The sequence below is a fragment of the Trachypithecus francoisi genome, unplaced genomic scaffold (genome assembly GCF_009764315.1).
Source record: "Trachypithecus francoisi isolate TF-2019V2 unplaced genomic scaffold, Tfra_2.0 Lachesis_group16, whole genome shotgun sequence".
In the NCBI taxonomy this organism is placed as follows: Eukaryota; Metazoa; Chordata; class Mammalia; order Primates; family Cercopithecidae; genus Trachypithecus; species Trachypithecus francoisi.
In genome coordinates this window covers 9330983-9345827 of record NW_022681461.1, presented here as the reverse complement: position 1 = coordinate 9345827, position 14845 = coordinate 9330983, and the positions used below count along the sequence as shown (strand labels likewise).

Genomic DNA, 14845 nt, shown 5'->3' with positions numbered 1-14845 from the left:
GACATGGAGTCACAATGGCCTTCCAAGTCAGAACAATCTGGGTTGAAATTGACTCCTTACTGGTCCAAAGCCACATAACTGATTCATCGTGCAGCCTTTTTTTAAAAAAAAGTTTTTTTTTAAAGCTACTCGAATATGTCAGTTTTATTTTCTCTATACACACATTTGTTACTGAAAATTGCAAAAATAGCACATTGAAGATCCTTTTATTGGAGTTCACATTTTTGAAAACCAGAAAATTCAATAATTATGCTCTTGCCAAACTACCCAGTGTTTTCTTTACATTCTTGCCCCACAAATTGCTTTACCTAAATTCTTGATGTTGGACTTCATCTCACTGACTTCAGGCTTCTGACACACAAAGGACATTTAGGACCTACTGGCTCTTTGGGTCACATCAGAGAGGAGAGCTAAAGTATGTTGAAGTTACTCAAATGCATTCAAGCTACATGGATCTCTTATAAATTACTGGTATCATGGCAGAAATGAAAATACACCAAAAAAATTACAGAACTCTTCATCAAAATTACTGGTATACAGGCTGTTCTAGCATAGTGTAGGTTTCTCAACCGAATGCATAGAATTATCAGCAAGAAAAAAAGTACAAGAATGACAGTTTATGGTTGAATTGGCTTGGTGTCATGATTCCCTGTTCTAGCATTCTCAGGCTATCTGTGATACAGAAACTGCAGCTCATTTGAATGGTTGCCTTCTTGATTCATTCTGAATTCTCCCTTTGGCCCGGTGTCTAGTTGTTTTTCAAGCCAAGAACATCTGTTGAGTAACAGGTATCTCAATTTTACCATACTTTCTTTCTGCATAGATAGCAGTGTTCTTCTCCTCCTAAGGCAAGCCATCTCTGGTGTGCTGGAAGTTCTTTCTGCGTAGATAGCGGTGTTCTTCTCCTCCTAAGGCAAGCCATCTCTGGTGTGCTGGAAGTTCTTTCTGCGTAGATAGCGGTGTTCTTCTCCTCCTAAGGCAAGCCATCTCTGGTGTGCTGGAAGTTCTTTCTGCGTAGATAGCGGTGTTCTTCTCCTCCTAAGGCAAGCCATCTCTGGTGTCCTGGAAGTTCTTTCTGCGTAGATAGCGGTGTTCTTCTCCTCCTAAGGCAAGCCATCTCTGGTGTCCTGGAAGTTCTTTCTGCGTAGATAGCGGTGTTCTTCTCCTCCTAAGGCAAGCCATCTCTGGTGTGCTGGAAGGTTGTTTCTCTCCTATCCAGTTTTTGGAATGAATCTTCTGGTAGAAGGGAAGGTCCTAGGGTTGAAAGTCATGTTACTAAAGTTCTTTATTGACATCTCTGAGCAGAAGAAAGGCCCCTGAGTCGTCCTGGGAATTTTCTTCAGTGAGCATTTGTGAAGATTCTGGGGTCAAGGTTGGGTTAAACTTTTGTGGTGGGTCCATCCGAGGTCTAGTCAACAGCACTAAGCTCTTCCTGGATCTTTGGGACCCAGCGGAAAGTGATGCCAGTTCACAAATTGCTGCAAGGTAGCCTGGAAAGAAATATATGATCCAGAAAGCCTGCAAACCCAAACTCCAGCAAATAATGGTGAAAGAGCCAACCCGCAAAGCCTTTTAAAACCTTCAATTCCTTAACTATAAACTGGGATAAAACCTATGGTGTAAGTCTGTTCTGAGAATTACGTGAAATGGATTTATAGAGTTTTCAGTACAGTTCCTGAAATACAGCAGCTGACGCCAGTAGATGTTGATTTCCTTCTCCTTTCTGCTTTTGAACTTTGCTGTAGTTGTTAGCATTTTTTTTAATGTGAAGTAAACAGTTGGCTTAGTTGTGCATCAGTATTCAGTCCAATTTAATTTTAAATTACACCTTTACTGGGAACCTATTCATGACCTTAAAATTGCCATAAACCCTTTTATAGAACAAGTCATGTTTGGCTAAATATATAAACACAGATGTATCCTTACAGACTTTATAGTCTGATAGAGGAGATACACATGCATATAATGAGGGAATTCTGTGCTGAAGGGTATCTGGGAAGAGAAGGTGATTCTACAGAATATCAGAATGGGAGAGGAAAGACATCTGGATGGACAGGAAAGCAGAAGCAGAGGCTAGGAGTTAAAGATGGCCATCGGGGATTTCATTCCCAGCCAAAAGTTAGCCCCTTCTTTTCTCTAATCTTTTTTCCTTCCTTCCTTCCTTCCTTCCTTCCTTCCTTCTTCCTTCCTTCCTTCCTTCCCTCCCTCCCTCCCTCCCTTCCCTCCCTCCCTCCCTCCCTCATCTTTCTTTTTCTATTTCCTTCCTACCTACCTACCTACTATCTATCTTCTATCCTCTTTTGTGAGTGTGTTTACGAATAGCAGGGGCCGAGAACACCTATCTCATTGGGGTGAGCTTAAATGAAGTAAAATGATTCATAGGCTCCTGGTATACAGTAAATGCCCAGTTGATATTGATGATGATGTCACCACTGCCTACACCACCTGTAGTTTCTTTCCTACGGCTGATCTGTCTAGGGGTGAATTTGGGGGCCACATTTTAAATTCTGCATATAACATTAAGGTGGTTGGTGTTGAATTTATAGGTAGGGGGAAGCCATTGAAAGGCAGGGACAGGATTGGACCTGTGTTTTAGAACAGTTTGAAAGGTGAGTTAGAGGAATTTGCCTGCGTAGGATCTTTAATCTCCAGAGTCTAGTCTGTTAGAGAAGCTGGTGAAGTCATTTGAGACATGGGGTATTGGTCTGAACTCAGAATATTTAATGTTCTGTTAAATGTGCTTTTTTTTTTCCCCCTGAAGGGAGGGGAGGAGGAAGGATTTATTCAATGTGAATATTTTATCCAAAGGTTGAGAGAATAGATGAAAAGACTAGTAAGGCATCTTTATACCATTTGAGATGTTAGATTATAGTAGCATGTTAACAAAATAGGCAGATTTTTTTTAAAAACTAGATTATGTTTCTTTGTAGTTGTTTATGCTTGGGCCTGTCTTTAAATTATTTAACACATCATATGTGTGAATTACTATTACTTAACCTGACACAGGCCACAAGGAGAGAAAAGAATGTCCTTTTTCGTACTTTGGGGTTTTTTTTTTTTTGAGGCGAAATCTCGCTCTGTCGCCAGGCTGGAGTGCAGTGGAGCAATCTTGGCTCACTGCAACCTCCGCCTCCTGGATTCAAGCGATTCTCCTGCCTCAGCCTCTTAATAGCTGGATCTACAGGCATGCGCCACCACAACCAGCTAATTTTTGTATTTTTAGTATGGATGGGGGTTTCACCATGTTGGCCAGGATGGCCTCGATGTCTTGACATCGTGATGCGCCCACCTCGGCCTCCCAAAGTGCTGGGATTACGGGTGTCAGTCACTTCGCCTGGCCTGATTTTTTTTTTTTTTTTTGGAGGTAGGGGTTTGAATTACTTTCTTTTTTCTTTCTCTCTTGAGCGTCATTGTAGACCCATGAGTTTTTATGCATGCAGTGTGTGTTTTTGTGTTTTTAGTTTTGAGAGAGAGTCTTGCTCTGTCACCCAGGCTGGAGTGCAGTGGTGGGACCTTGGCTTACTATAACCTCCGCCTCCTGGGTTCAAGCTATTCTCCTGGCTCAGCCTCCCAAGCAGCTGGGATTACAGGCATGCACCACCATACCTGGCTAATTTTTTGTGTTTTTCATAAGACGGGGTTTTACCTTGTTGGTCCACCTGGTCTCAAACTCCTGATCTCAAGTAATCCTCCCACCTCAGCCTCCCAAAGTGCTGGGATTATAGGCGTGAGCCACCACATCTGGCCTTATCCAATGTGTTTTAATCAGATACTCACTGTTTTTCCGTAACTTGTCACAACTTGGACGTGTTGAGGTCCTTTCAACCTAGTTCTCTTTGCTTTGATGTGACACGTAATCTCTGAAGCTTTTCTTGCTTTCTGAAACGAGAAGTCTGAGGTTCACTTTGTGCTTTTCCTGCCAAATACCTATCAGCCGTTTCTTGCAGCTTGTTTTATTGAGCAGTAGAATTTAGATACAAAAATCTAAATTGTTATATGTTCTTGCTGTTAGGATGCCCATGCTTTTATAGGACAGCCATGGAAAACATACAGATTTTGATTTTTATATTGGTATTTCCAGTTCGAATTTAACATCACAGAGTTGTTAGTAGTTTGAAAATAACACTAATAACAAGCAACTCTAGGTTTATGTTTGGTTATGGTTCTTTTTGTTCTTAAAATGTATCCACATAAGCATGTACAGTTGACATTCTGATTTGTAAGGCCATTTGAAAAGCATTTCTCTGATTCTGTGTTTGATAATTAATTTGGTTTGTTTGCCTGAAATTCTTCCTTTAAGAATTGCTTTAGTTTTTCATTTAATGTTATTTTTTAACATGTAGAACATTTATGTGAATATTTATGTAGTTAAAAAATCCGATCAGTGTTAAAAAATTATGTTCACAGCTTCATTTTAATTCTGTCTCTCCACTAATTTCTCTCCTGCCCCAGTTGTTTCTGCTTTATTCTTATGATATTTCATTTTTGCAAATGTAAGTGTATGTGTATATTTTTATTTCCCTTTCTTACACAATAGGCAGCATTCTATGCACACTGCTCTGCTTTATTTTAATATATTCTGGAGATCGCTTCGTAGAAGTGCATTCTTTTGTGCTTGCAACTCATCTCCTATTGATGAACATTTGGGTTGTTTATGTTCTCTTGGCTGTTATAAATATTGCAGCAATGAATAACCTTGTGGGTATAATGTTTTGTATTTGTGCACTTACAGCTTTTAGATAGATTGTGGGGTGAAAGGTAAACACATTTGTGATTTTGTTAGTGGCAAAACAGTTATATTTTCTTTTTAAAACTTTTTTTTTGTAGAGATGAGGTCTCACAGTGTTGCCCAGGATGATCTTGAACTCCTGACCCCAAGCAGTCCTTTCACCTGGGCTTCCCAAAATCTTGGGATTACAGGCGTCAGGCACCAATACAGCCTTAAAAAATAACATTTTCAGGCTGGGTGTGGTGGCTCATGCCTGTAATCCCAGCACTTTGGGAGGCTGAGGTGGGTGGATCATGAGGTCAGGAGTTCGAGAACAGCCTGACCAACATGGTGATACCCCATCTCTACTAAAAATACAAAAATTAGCCGGATGTGGTGGCGCGTGCCTGTAATCCCAGCTACTCGGGAGGCTGAGGCAAGAAAACCGCTTAAACCGGGATGCAGAGACTGTGAGCTGAGATTGCGCCACTGCACTCCAGCCTGGGCGACAGAGGGAGACTCCATCTCAAAAACAACAACAACAACAAAAACCCATCTCTACTAAGAATACAAAAATTAGCCAGGCATGGTGGCATGCGCCTGTAATCCCAGCTACTCCTGATGAGAATCACTTGAACCTTGGGAGGCGGAGCTTGCAGTGAGCCAAGATCACCCTGTTGTACTCCAGCCTGGGTGACAGAGTGAGACTCCATCTCAAAAAAAAAAAAAAAATTACATTTTAAAAGGCAGATCTTACCATGTCAGCCTTTTACTTAAAACTCTAAATGGTGGCCGGGCAGGCATGGTGGTTCACACCTGTAATGCCAGCACTTTGGGAGGCTGAGGTGGGCGGATTACCTGAAGCCAGAAGTTTGAGACCAGCCTGGCCAACATGGTGAAACTCCATCTCTACTAAAAATACAAAAATTAGCCAGGCGTGGTAGTGCATGCCTATAATCTCAGTTACTCAGGAGGCTGAGGCAGGAGAATTGCTTGAACCTGGGAGGTGGAGGCTGCAATGAGCTGAGATCACGCCCCTGCTCTCCAGACTGGTCAACAGAGTGAGACTCCGTGTCAGAAAACAAAACAAAACAAAACTCCGAATGGCTTTCCAGTGCCTTAAGGACAAAAATTTATAAAGTAGCCTCAAGAGTATACATATATTTGGTGTACATATAGTTTTACATCCCTTAACAATGGGGATACATTCAGAGAACCTCATTGTGTACCTCATAGAGTGTACTTACAGAGACCTATATGGGACAACCTACTGGCACCTAGGCTATATAGTACGGCTTAATGCTCCTAGGCTACAAACCTGTACATTATGTGACTGAACTGAATACTATAGACTGTTGGAACACAGTGGTAAGTATTTATATATCTAAACATATCTAAGCACAGAGAAAGTACAGTAGAAACATGGTATAAAAGATAAATGGAATGCCTGTGTAGGGCGTTTAGCATGAATGGAGCTGGCAGGACTGGAAGTTGCACTGGGTTGAGTCTGTGAGTGAGTGGTGAGTGAATGTGAAGGCCTAGAATATTACTGTTCACTACTGTAGACTGTATGTAAACACTACAGTTAGTCTACACTAAATTTATAAAAACAGTTTCTTCAGTAATTGACCCTGGCTTACTGTAAGTTTTTAACAAGTTTTTAAACTTTTTTTTTTTTTTAACTTTTTGTCTTTTTAAATAGCACTTAGCTTAAAACAGCCTCATGATATGGATCCACTGATTTATGGGTCTGTTGTTGACAGAAATGTCATTAGGTGGTGCATGACTAATTACTTTTGGGCCTCAGCCTCATCTTGTACTAGTTTCCCCCTTGCTTTCTTTGCTCCAGCTGTATGGGGCCTCCTTCTTTCTCCTGGAATCTTCTCCTCCATCTTCTCCACCAGGAATCTTGGCACTTGTTCTTTTCTTCTGCCTGGAATGCCTTTCTTTGTTAACAGTTATTCTTGGTCTTTAGAGTTTGGCTCAAGCATCACTTTTTAATGAAATTTTCTGTGTGCATGCTTGCAAATTTTCGTAAGATAAAGAGATTGGAGTATACTGATATTCATCACCCACTCCAACAAGCATCGGTTGCCTGAAGTTTTCTTTTTTCTTTTTCTAGACAGAGTCTTGCTCTGTTGCCCACGCTGAAGTGCAGTGGTGTGATCTCAGCTCACTGCAGCCTCCGCTTCCCAGGTTCTAGCGATTCTCCGTCCTCAGTCTCCCAAGTAGCTGGGACTACAGGTGTGTGCCACCACGCCTGGCTAATTTTTTTTTTTTTTTTGAGATGGAGTCTGTTGCCCAGGCTGGAGTGCAGTGGTGCGATCTCGGCTCACTGCAACCTCCACCTCCCGGTTAAAGCGATTCTTCTGCCTCAGCTTCCTGAGTAGCTGGGACCACAGGTGCCTGCCACGGCGCCCGGCTAATTTTTTGTATTTTTAGTAGAGAGGGTTTCACCGTGTTGGCCAGGCTGGTTTCCATCTCCTGACCTCAAGTGATCTGCCCTCCTCTGCCTCCCAAAGTGCTGAGATTACAGGTGTGAGCCACCGTGCCCGGCCTGAAGTTGTTTTTTTGAGACAAGGTCTCACTCCTATTGCTTAGGCTATAGTGCGGTGGCACAGTTTTGGCTCATTGCAGCCTCGACCTCCCTGGGCTCAGGTGATCTTCCCATCTCAGCCTCCTGAATAGCTGAGACTATGGCATGTGCCACCATGCCTGGCTAGTTTATTGTGGTATTTTTAGTAGAGACAGGATTTTGCCTTGTTGCCCAGGCTGGTCTTGAGCTCCTGGACTCAAGCTATCTACCTGCCTCAGCCTCCCAAAGTGCTGGGATTACAGGCATGAGCCACCGTGCCCGGCTATCGGAAGTTCTTGAAGTTTTTTCTTGACCCTTCTGCAGTCAAGTCCTTTTGGTGCTTATCAGAATTACAGTGTTATATTAGTTTGTGTGATTTAATTAATTTTAGTTTTCCCACAAAGGCTGAGTTTCATGAAAGCAGAACCGTTCCTGTTTTTGCCCGTAATTACTTTTCTGGTATCTAGCTCAATGTCTGGATTGTAAGGACTCAAGCTACCCTGTGCAGTAGCTAGAATTCAATCATAAGGAAATTAAGGCTGTCCAGTTGGTTAAATGTCTTGTCTGCTGCACAGGTATTTGTCATACAGTGATTATTAAGTAACAGTTTGTTGACTTTTATTTATTTATTTTGAGAGGGAGTTTCGCTCTTGTTGCCCAGGCTGGAGTGCAGTGGCGCATTGTTGGCTCACTACAACCTCCGCCTCCTGGGATCAAGCGATTCTCCTGCGTCAGCCTCCTGAGTAGCTGGGACTACAGGCATGTACCACCACACCGGCTAATTTTGTATTTTTAGTAGAGACGGAGTTTCTCCATGTTGGTCAGGCTGGTCTCAAACTCCTGACCTCAGGTGATCCACCTGCCTTGGCCTCCCAAAGTGCTAGGATTACAGGCGTGAGCCACTGAACCTGGCCTTGTTGATTTGCAATTGTAATTTTTTTTCAGGACCTCATAAGGTTTAGAAAAATGAAACCACTAGGATGGATAAAGAAAAACATATATGAAATATGTCTGTGTATGTATTAAGGCATGTGTTACAGTGACTTGAGTTCACACAGTGTAGAAGCTGGCTAAGCAGTTTCTATTAGGCTGTTGTCTTTGTGCTTGATGCTGGAGTTTGAAGTCCACAGGGCAGTCGTTTGAGAAAGAACGACGGATGTGAAGTGGGGAAGAAGATGACACAGGAAGCCACAGGCAAGGTACATGGAAACCATGCTAGTTCTAGTTGCCTTTGTTCCTGCTTGTGTGGGTGCCCTGTAAGAGTTGGATCCTTGGTACATGTAGCCCAGGAGCAGAGAAGCTTAAGGAGAACCCAGAGGAAGGTGGAGTGGATGCAGCTGTGATTCTTGGCCAACCACTGCCTCACATGAATGGGGTGAGTCAGAAGATGAGCAGCAACAGTGTGTGCAGGCTGCAGGGTGGTTGCTTCATCTCCTGCACCCTTCACCTGCTGCACAAGAATCTCTGTGAGCCATGCAAGGAGACGGAAGGGAAATTTGGGGGAATATAGTTCAGCTTAGCCAAGTTCAAACCAGACAAAACAGAATGATGAGCTCAGGCTTTTGAATTTTTAGCTCGGGTTGCATGCAAGGGACCTAAAGTTTTCTGTGGCTGCTCTAAAAATGCAAATGTAATTCCCAATTTGTGGGTGAGATCATTGATTGGTAGGAATGGAATCCTGAAAATTGGATTGGAGGCATATGGTCAGAGTCTGTTTAAGCTGGAAACCTTCAATCCTTAAATGCTGCTCTGCTACCTTTGCCAGAGAAGCAGCGTTTCCAACCCTTTTCAGAGGAACTTAATCTCCGTTTGCCTGAAAAACCTGTAATTGGCCTCCCTTTGGGTAGTTGCTCTGCACGGTACTGTCTTTCTGATAATCTGCCCTGTAATCCTTCTTTCTTGTGGATCTGTGACTGGACTTTAGTTGGCAGCAGGCCCCGGAGAGTGAGGTGACCCATGAGAAAGGTATGCTACACTCCGAAAGACTGTGTGGTTTTGCCACTATATAGTCAGGAGCCTGGAGGAGTATTTGTGGCAATGGAGCTTAGGAATGTAGTATTTTAGAGGAAGGAACATTAAGTTGGGTCAGGCAGAATTTATTGATACGGGCTCACTAAGTAGAGGTTCTGGATTCAGTGTTATAGTTCAAGGGGTTAGAAAGGGCTCTTAACAGTTGGATTGATTGGCTGAGGCCCATCCCACAAGGCGTGATGCCTCAATTAGATTTTTTCCCACCTAACGAGAAACAGGCACTCACCTTGTATGAGAGTGTATATTTGGCCTGGCATGGTGGCTAATACCTGTAATCCCAGCACTTTGGGAGGCCAAGGCAGGCGGATCACCTGAGGTCAGGAATTTGAGACCAGCCTGGCCAACATGGCGATACCCCATCTCTACTAAAAATATAAAAATTAACCGGACATCATGGCCCATGCCTTAATCCCAGCTACTTGGCAGGCTGAAGCAGGAGAATTGCTTGAGCCCAGGAGGCAGAGGTTGCAGTGAGCGAAGATCGCGCCACTGCATTCCAGCTGGGGTGACAGAGTGAGACTCCGCCTCAAGAAAAAAAAAAGAATAATTAGCTGGATGTGGTGGCTTGTGCCTGTAGTTTCATTTACGTGGGAGGCTGAAGTGGGAGGATCAGTTGAGCTGGGAAAGTTGAGGCTGCAGTGAGCCAGCCTGGGCAACAAAGCAAGACTAATAAAATATTAGTTCATAAGGAAAGGTTCACCTAAATGCAGTGAGCCAGCCTGGGCAGCAGAGCGAGACTAATAAAATATTAGTTCATAAGGAAAGGTTCACCTAAATGCATAGCCCTTAAATAAATAACTTGCATCTTTGGTGAAACTGTACTTTGCTAGGACCTCTTTGGAGGATAGCTACACTAAAACAGAATTTAAAATGTATGTACTCTTTTGATCCAGCAGTTGCACTGCTAGGATTTTATTGTATAGGTAAACTTGGACAGTATACAAATATGTATGTGTAAGGTTTTTCATTGTATCAGTGTTTGTAATTGAGAAAAATCAGAAACAACTGTCCAATAATGGAGTTAAGACAGAGTAAATGACCATCATATACATACACTGGAATATTCTGCCACTGTTAACAATAAGAGTTTGATAGGAAAAAAAAATTCATACAGCCATCCCTCCATATTAGGGAATTGGTTCCAGGACCTACTCCTCACCCCCCACCCCCCGCCCCGCTTGGATACCAAAATCCATGGATGCTCAAGTTTCTTATATAAAATGGTGTAGTATTTGCATATAATCTATGCACATCTTTCTGTATACTTTAATCTCTGAATTACTCACAGTATGTAATACAGTGTAAATGCTATACAAATGGTTATACTGTATTGTTCAGGGAATAACTACAAGGAAAAAAGTTTGTGTTTGGTACAGATGAAACCATTTTTCCCCCAGATTTTTAAAATCTGAGGTTAGTTGAATCCACAGATGTGGAATTCAAGGGATAAGAGGGCCAAGGGCCTACTTTATTACACGAAAAATGTAACATTTAACGAGAGACACAAATTGTGGAACTGTACGTTCTCGCTTATGTTGAAATGTTATATGTTTTAAGCCTTTGCATAGAAATACATTGCTAAATTCCTATCTTTTCCTTTTATTGCGTAATATTTTACATCTTTATGGGATACATATGAATACTTGTTACATGCATAGAATGTATAATGATCAAGTCAGGGTACCTGGAGCATCCATCACCTTGAGTATTTATCTTTTTTTGTTTTTGAGACGGAGTCTCACTCTGTTGCCCAGGCTGGAGTGTGGTGGTGCGATCTCGGCTTGCTGGAACCTCCTGGCTCCTGGGTTCAAGCAATTCTCCCGCCTCAGCCTCCTGAGTAAGCTGGGATTACAGGTGTGTGCCACCATGCTGGGCTAATTTTTGTATTTTTAGTAGAGACAGGGTTTCACCATGTTGGCCAGGCTGGTCTGGATCCCCTGACCTCAGTGATCCACCTGCCTCAGCCTCCCAAAGTGCTGGGATTGCAGGTGTGAACTACTGTGCCTGGCTGAGTATATATAATTTCTGTGTGCTGGTAACATTTCAAGCCTTCTCTTTCAGCTACTTTGAAATATACGGTATATATTTGCTAACTATGGTGACCCTACTCTGCTATAGAACATTAGAACTTTCTAACTGTATGTTTGTACCCATTAACCAACCTGTCTTCCTCACCCCCCATCCCTTCCCAGCCTCTGATACCTGTCATTGTTTTCTCTATTTCCATGAGGTTAACTTTTTTTTTTTTAGCTCCCATGTATTTGTGAGAACATATGGTATTTGTCTTTCTATGCCTGGCCTGGCTTATTTCACTTAACATAATGACCTCCAGCTTCATCCATGTTGCTGCAAACATGATTTCATTTTTCTTTCTGGCTGAATAGCATTCCATTGTGTTTATATGCCACGTTTTCTTTATCTCTCTGCTCATCGATGGATACTTGGGTTGATTCTGTATCTTTGCTTTTGTAAATAGTGCTGTGATAAACAGGTGAGTGTTCGTATCCCTTTGATATACTAATTTCTTTTCCTTTGGATAAGTAGCCAATAGTGGGATTGCTGGATCATGTAGTAGTTCTATTTTTAGTGTTTTGAGAAATTTCTGTACTGTTTTTCGTAATAGGTTTACTAATTTCCATTCCCAATGTGTAAGAATTCCCTTTTCTCCACATCCTTGCCAGCGTCTGTTGTTAGTGTTTTTGATAATAGTTATCCTAATTGATAAGGTGCTATCTCATTGTAGTTTTGATTTGCATTTACCTGGTGATTACTGATGTGAGCATTTTTTCGTATATCATTTGGCCATTTGTATGTTTTTTGATGGCCTTTGCCCACTTTTTAGTGGGATTATTTGTTTTTGTTTTTTGTTTTTTGTTTTTTTTTTGAGACGGAGTCTCGCTCTGTCGCCCGGGCTGGAGTGCAGTGGCCAGATCTCAGCTCACTGCAAGCTCCGCCTCCCGGGTTCACGCCATTCTCCTGCCTCAGCCTCCCGAGTAGCTGGGACTACAGGCGCCTGCCACCTCGCACGGCTAATTTTTTGTATTTTTTAGTGGAGACGGGGTTTCACCAGGTTAGCCAGAATGGTCTCGATCTCCTGACCTCGTGATCCGCCCGTCTCGGCCTCCCAAAGTGCTGGGATTACAGGCTTGAGCCACCGCTCCTGGCCTATTTGTTTTTTTTAAATTGTTGATTATTTGAGCTCGTTGCATATTATGGATTTTAGTCCTTTGTCATGAATAGTTTGCACACATCATTTCCCATTCAACAGGTTGTCTCTTCACTCTGTCATTTGTTTGCTTTGTTGTGCAGAAGCTTTTCAGCTTGTTCTATTGGTTATTGAAAGAGATATATAAATACTTTGATTTTGCATTTGTCAGTTTCTCCTTAGCTCCAATACTTTGTGCTTTATACATTGTCATAGTATGAGGGTATGTTCTTAGATGCATTGGTATTTAGAGCTGTATATCAACCAGGTCTTTTAAAATCGCTATTGGCTGGGTGTGATGGCTAATGCCTGTAATCCTAGCAGTTTGGGAGGCTTGAGGCGGGAGGATCAGTTGAGTCTTGAGTTTGAGACCAGCCTGGGCAACATAGCAAGACGTCATCTCTACAGAAAATTAAAAAAAAAATTAGCTGTGTGTGGTGGCACACACCTGTAGTCCCAGCCACTCGAGAAGGTGATGTGGGTGGATCACTTGAGCCTGGGAGATGAAGGATGCACTCAGAAGCCCTGATCTTACTACTGCACTTAGCCTGGGTGACAGAGTAAGACCCTGTCTCCAAAGCGGGGAAAAAATAGAAAACCACTATTAAGCGTTCTTTTTAAGGGAGAAGTATTATTAGAGGTAAAGTTTATTTAGCTTGATATTAATGTTGCTGTAGAGTTTTCCTTTGGTTAGTATGTGCAGGGTATATCCTTTTTTACTCTTTAATTTCAGTCTTACTTATTTTTCAAGCATGTGTTGCTTAATGATGAGAGTATGTTCTGAGAAATGCATTATTAGGTGAGCATTAGAGCATGTATTTGCACAAAACTTAGATGGTGTAGCCTTTGACACACTTAGGCTAAATGGTATAAGCCTATTTGCTCCTAGGTTACAAACCTGTATAGTATGTGACTGAACTGAATATTGTAGACAGTTGGAACACAATGGTGTAAGTAATTATGTATGTAAACACAGAGAAAGTACAGTGAAAACATGGTATAAAAGATACAGAAATGGTACAACTGTATAGACCACTTACCATGAATGGAGCTTGCAGGATTGTAAGTTGCTCTGGGTGAGTGAGTGGTGAGTGAATGTGAAGGCCTAGGACATTATTGTGCACTATTGTAGACGGTGTATAAACCCTGTACAGTTAGGCTACATTAAATTTATAGAAAAAAATTTTCTTCAATAATAAATTAACGTTAGCTTACTCTTCCCTATCCCCGCAATTCTTTTTTTTTTTTTTTTGAGACGAAGTCTTGCTCTGTCGCCCGGGCTGGAGTGCAGTGGCGCTATCTCGGCTCACTGCAAGCTCCGCCTCCTGGGTTCACACAGTTCTCCTGCCTCAGCTTCCCCAGTAGCTGGGACTACAGGTGCCCGCCACCATGCCTGGCTAAGTTTTGTGTTTTTAGTAGAGACGGGGTTTCACCATGTTAGCCAGGATGGTCTCAATCTCCTGACCTCGTGATCCACCCGCCTCGGCCTCACAAAGTGCTGAGATCACAGGTGTGAGCCACTGCACCCGGCCTACCCCCCCAGTTCTTCAATCTAGTCTTTGCTACTGCACTCAGACAGCGAAGACACTTTTTTCTTGCATCTATATTAGAAACTGTGTAGCTTTTTTACTTTATTAACTTCATAATTTTTAAATTTCTTGATTCTTACAGTACTTAGCTTAAAACACAAACATATTGTACAGATGTATAGAAATTCTTCCTCTGTATTGTTATTTTGTAAGCCTTTTCTATTTTAAAAATGTATTACTTTTGTTTTTACTTTTTAAACTTTTTGTTAAAAGCTAAGATACTTTGCCGGGCATGGTGGTTCATGCCTGTAATCCCAGCACTTCAGGAGGCCGAGGCAGGCGGATCACCTGAGGTCAGGAGTTCGAGACCATCCTGGCCAACATGGTGAAACCCCATCTCTACTAAAAATACAAAAAGTAACCGGGTGTGGTGGCAGGCACCTGTAATCCCAGGTACTCGGGAGGCTGAGGCAGGAGAATCGCTTGAACCCGGAAGGCAGAGGTTTCAGTAAGCCGAGATCGTGCCATTGCGCTCCAGCCTGGGGGACAAGAGAGTAAGACTTTGTCTCAAAAAAAAAAAAAAGAAAACGAATACTCAAGATCGTCTGTATCACTGTCTTCCAGCTCGGCACCTTGTCACAGTGAAAGGTCTTCAGGTGCAATAACACATTTGGAGTTGTCATCTGTGATAACAGTGCTTTCTTCTGGAGTACCTCCTGAAGGACCTGCCAGAGGCTGTTTTACACTGAACTTTTTTTTTTTTAAGTAAGTATGAGTACAGTCTAAACTAATGATTA

At 42.3% G+C, this 14845-nt stretch overlaps 1 protein-coding gene across 7 annotated transcripts in view; it reads left to right on the top strand.

Annotated features, from left to right (window-relative positions):
- Nucleotides 1-14845, top strand: part of SPIN1 (spindlin 1) — a 90329-nt gene that overhangs the window by 3630 nt on the left and 71854 nt on the right. The window contains exon 2 of one of the 7 annotated variants that reach the window (XM_033236874.1): nucleotides 14673-14813. The exons of the other annotated variants lie outside the window; for them this stretch is intronic. The gene's annotated coding sequence lies outside the window, so the exon portion shown is untranslated. The remainder of the gene's footprint in view (nucleotides 1-14672; nucleotides 14814-14845) is intronic. 7 annotated transcript variants of the gene reach the window in all.